We start from the raw sequence: 5,355 nt of genomic DNA, 5'->3' as shown, positions 1-5,355 counted from the left end.
ATGATGCAAAGTGGAAACTAAACAGTGTTTCACCCTATGCTTAACAAGAGTGATACCAGGAAAAAAAAATCCCGCTCTGAAAAATAGCCTTATATTTTTTAAGATTTGATTATTTCTTTGTTTCCAAATATTGCAGCAAGCTAACAATTTCACGCTGTGATTACTTCAACCACCAAGAAAATATTAAAGAGACAGTGGCAACGCACGGGCATTCAACTAGTAGAAGTAATTTGCTCAGCCCAATAAAATACACACCAAAAGGTAAACCAAGTTGAGTTAGCTGGTCTATAAGTTGCCAACAGGTCTAGCTCGTATCTGGACTCAAAAGTCACCAAGTTAGGATGCTAGTTCGATCGTGTTATCTGTTCGTCTCCTCACATAGCGGCACCAACGCAGCGACGGCGACACGCACACAGGCGAGACGACGCTTGAAGACCCCGCGGAAGCTCACAGGTCAAGATGATGACAGGCTACTGACGGCAATACCACTTGCTCACCTGAAATCTTAGTAACGATAATCACTCTAATTATTTTACTTCTTAATCATTGTGTTGGATCTTTAATTTCAGAAAATTCCAAGATTTTGGTTAAAATGCCAAGGCAGCGGTATTTGGATACCTAAACTTTTATCTGTGACTCATATTGTTTATTGAGCTACTGTCTCCGTTTTAAAGAATAAGGCACCCTCGTTTTATGTGTTTTTTGTTTGACTAAGAATTACTTCAAATAGATAAAAATTATTTTTATGAAATTAATATCATTAAAAGGTATTTTTCAATACGAATCCAATGATACTAATTACATATAATATTATCAAGACTAGTTGAATGCCCGTGCGTTGCCACTGTCTCTTTAATATTTTCTTGGTGGTTGAAGTAATCACAGCGTGAAATTGTTAGCTTGCTGCAATATTTGGAAACAAAGAAATAATCAAATCTTAAAAAATATAAGGCTATTTTTCAGAGCGGGATTTTTTTTTCCTGGTATCACTCTTGTTAAGCATAGGGTGAAACACTGTTTAGTTTCCACTTTGCATCATGGACTGACAATCTGTTGTAATCAGTAGATTAGCTTCCCCTTTTAAATTTGTAAATATGTAACTTTGGGTTCCTGGTTTAATAAAAGGTTTCATAAGATATATTCACTCTAATTCATATTACTTGTCGCTACTATAGATGAGTCTAGATACATGTATATTAGAGACAACTAATATTGAGAGACATACATAATTTATTTGAGCACAACTGCCATGTCCATACAAAATCACAATTGGTAATATGACAAAGAATGGTTGACCTGATTCTACATCCTCAGTCAAGATAGAAAACGATCAAAACCGACTAAAATTTCCACCTCGCACCTCTGCACTTTAAAGACCCTGCAATCCTCTCCGCTCACAAACTAAACAACAATCGAAAACCGATTAAAGGTACCGCATATTCTCCCGTCCCTAAGTGAAAACACAGTGAGCTAAAAAGAAACTCAATAGGCGTGTTACATCACACAATTCGTAAAATGGCTAATTGTGCAATGGAAGTTACGGCTATCCGATTCATACTGGTGTAGTATACAAGTATCTTTCCTTAGGAACTGAAAACAATATATACAAAAGAAACTATTCCTGATGTTTTATATCTCACTCCTCTGTTCGTCCAACACCACCACTATGTTCATCCAGATTTTGATTTTATACCATTGGAAGTAGTATCTAACGAGACTCTCCAACTGAAGATATTCTCACCAAGCCTGTGTTATATCTAAAGAAGTTTATGAGGTATCATGCAGATGCATCTAAAACTATCATTACAACAGTTTAAGTTCCTCTAGATTTTGATTTCATACCACTGAAACCTATCTTACACGAAACTGGAAGTATGAAATACATACTAACCAGACATGTGCAGACAAAGAAGCTGATGATATATCCAAGAGATGCAAATGTACCAGATTAGAAAGCCAATGCGTATGAGTATGATATGTTCTTGCAGCTCGCTTTCTGTAGCATTCAGTCCATGGGAGACAACCCAGGACATCCTTGACAACGAGGGTTTTCCATTGGAAAACGGTGAGCTAGGAGTCGACCGGGAGAACTTGAGAGGTGAGGGGACTGATGAGTTGGGAGTTAGGAGGACTGCGAGGCCTGCGCAGGGCCAGGGGAGACGCCACACATGTATTTATCACCGACGATGGAGGCGCGCGAGACATCAGTCGAAGGCCGCTTCACCATGCCCATCACTATTGTCCTCCCCACCTGCAGGCGATGAGCTCCTTGAGAAGGACCTCCTTAGATCTCCTTGTTGTGCAGCACCTGGGCGAGACGATAGTCGACGGAGACGACGGAGGAAGGAACCACAACGGCGAGGGAGGCTGTGAAGAGTAGTATAGCAGTGTGTGGACAGGAAATCGCCACCGTAGAAGAAGACAACAAGGAGCATCATACCTGGCTCCAACGCGACGTAGGGGAGGTAGAGGCAGGCGGAGATGCTCGCCGTGAGGTTAAGGATGACATTCTTGGAGGCCACACCAGAGTGGAGGATGGCATGGTCTTGGTGCCATCGAAGCACTCGACGCGGCAGTGGCAAACTGGCGATGGATATAACTTGTGAGGGGATCGTGGGCTCTTGGCATGCGTTTTTGGGTGTTCCTGCTGTTCTCTGAGATTTTTCTTGCAGGACATGGAGCGGATGACGTATCAACCATACCTGCCATCACCACCGCATGTTCCCAACCTATACACATCTTCATAATATAAAAACATCCATAATTTACCTGTGGATTATTCAAATTGAAGATAAATACATTGTGGTAAGCAGTGCCAATGACCATTAGAGGATAACTAAGTGAGAGGGCATACCAGCGCTCAGAAAGTTGCTGAACATGTGCTGGCTGTGCTTATCAAGGTCCCAGTACCTTAATGAACAGAAGGTTAGAGGGATTTTATTTATAGTAATCATGTTAATAAATAGGTTTTATAGGCCCATTGTGTTTGTATGTATGTCATCATTAGGTAAACAAAGTTCATGGTGCTTAGATATAATGCAGCTGAATCCATATTTCAATAATATGCCCTCATGACGCAATCTATCACATGCAATGTAACACAGGACAATACCACATTGAGTCATAAGTCACAACTAATTCCGTAAAAATCAATGTAACTTCGAGTTTGTGTACATTTGATCACCTCAAACTCGTATTCTAGCTCCCACTGACAAGATTCATTGTGAACCGAAGAATCGGTACTAACCTGTTAAATGTGGATATCAGCAAAACTATCTGAAAGAGAGCAGAAAAGAATCACGAGCTTCAGCTATGAATTAAGTTAGGCATGCAAATGCTAGTGAGGAGGAGTCAAAACAAATAAACCTTTAAGAGATTTACCTTCTCAAGCAACATAGTGCAAGTCCTTGGCTACTCGGTTCACTCTTTACCTGGATTAATTATATCAATGAATGCGCTTCTATGGTGAAATGCCCCCTTTGTGTATGCATTTTCTGCCCTGCAACCTCCTTTCGGATTATGTAACACTATTGTTCGACGAATAGAGGAAAAATGTCATTCACTTAGTAATGATTTATTACCAGTATATTATAGTAGAGATTTATATTTTTGCACATGAGACAATATATGTTGTTCTAATATTGTGAATTTAGATAGATGCATATATGGATTGATGCTTCTGGCACTTTTGTGCTCTCGAAATGATTATGTTTAATCAAGAATCATAGGTAAGTCACCGGTTGATGCAACTGAAATTAGGGAACAGTGGTGTCTTCACAATTATCATGTTATTATAGGATCTCGTCAACTCAAAATAAGTGGAAATAGTGGGAGATGTTCCTATTTGAGAAACTGAATTTTTACCTGCGATGAAACTGCTGAAGAATTGCATGGTGAGCAGAACCGAGGGCCACACATCGAATCTGAATGGAAAGTTTTGGAAAATAATATAAGTCACATGCCTTCAACACCCTATAACATAGCAGAGCAAAATAAGTAACAAGTGGAAGTCTCAATCTCATGTTTTCTTTTCCCATTTTCTCGAGCACAACTGCACAAGCATCATGTTCTCTACAATACTCACAAACTAATTGTGATTTATCAGTATTCGACAAGTTCTTTGAACAGGACAATTGTATGACGCAGATTGCGAAGTCAACTCCATGCAAAAGATTTGAAAGCAGACGGCTGAAAAGATTCATAAAAACGTGACCGCCTAACCGAGGGCCACACATCGAATCTGAATGGAAAGTTTTGGAAAATAATATAAGTCACATGCCTTCAACACCCTATAACATAGCAGAGCAAAATAAGTAACAAGTGGAAGTCTCAATCTCATGTTTTCTTTTCCCATTTTCTGAGCACAACTGCACAAGCATCATGTTCTCTACAATACTCACAAACTAATTGTGATTTATCAGTATTCGACAAGTTCTTTGAACAGGACAATTGTATGACGCAGATTGCGAAGTCAACTCCATGCAAAAGATTTGAAAGCAGACGGCTGAAAAGATTCATAAAAACGTGACCGCCTATAGCACCTTATATATTGGAGACTATAATTCAGACAAACGGAAAGGAACCAGCAGAACTCTAATCTTAGTATCATATGACCCGATCAATCTGGGGTCAATCCAGAATTGACAGATTTCCAGGATGCAACAGGAACTCTCCTATTCCGATCTGAACTGCTGCTAAGCTGCAGGTTGTCCTGCTGGCTTGGGCTTGCGGCTGCTATAGTTTCAGTCAACCCGAAAATTTAGCAGATCCTACAAATCGAAAGTAAAACAAGGGCGTGCAGAAATTGGATATTTATACTGTCCAAGACCAGCAGAGGCCGACGCTGCCATGGCCCTTATCCCGGCTGTTCCTAGTGATGTAGTCTGATGCGGAAAACGCCGTGGCGTCGCTGATCTCAATTGATCGAGGCGATGTTGGCCTTGGCGAACCGGCGGAGGTGGCTTCCCTCACGGAGCCCACGACGACCTTCTCGCCACTGCTACTCGAGGCGCGGCCAGCAGTCCCCCTGCGATGCAGCCGCGCAAGGCGACGACGGCGGTGCCCGGGGGCCAACGGCGGTTCGGGCGCATAACGAGGCGGAGAGAGGGATCTGTGGTGGAGGATTTTGGCTGAGCGTTCAGTTTTCACTTTTCACAGAGGAGTCGTGCGTGGGTGCTAAACCGTCTCTGTTTTTTTCTTCATTCACCATTATCGTGTTAGTTTTCTTGACGTACGCACGGTTTGGCGAGAAGAAACAGATTTCATTTTCGTGCGGTGGGGAAGGATCGGAGGACGTACCATGGGACACCACCTCTAGCCATTTAATATAGTAGAGATTTTGTTCTGTCAATTTTT

General features: G+C 41.4%; 1 long non-coding RNA gene across 1 annotated transcript; it reads right to left on the bottom strand.

Moving 5' to 3' along the window:
* Window positions 1-3,497: 3,497 nt before the first annotated feature.
* Window positions 3,498-4,676, bottom strand: LOC124699255. Its single transcript, XR_007001334.1, has 3 exons — window positions 4,542-4,676; window positions 3,865-3,923; window positions 3,498-3,527 (listed from the first exon to the last, which is right to left on the bottom strand). It is a non-coding gene; the product is annotated as an uncharacterized LOC124699255 (long non-coding RNA).
* Window positions 4,677-5,355: the final 679 nt, after the last annotated feature.

This window comes from Lolium rigidum, chromosome 3 (genome assembly GCF_022539505.1).
Source record: "Lolium rigidum isolate FL_2022 chromosome 3, APGP_CSIRO_Lrig_0.1, whole genome shotgun sequence".
In the NCBI taxonomy this organism is placed as follows: Eukaryota; Viridiplantae; Streptophyta; class Magnoliopsida; order Poales; family Poaceae; genus Lolium; species Lolium rigidum.
The sequence above is the reverse complement of the archived record's forward strand: the minus strand, read 5'-3'. Positions and strand labels throughout refer to the sequence as shown.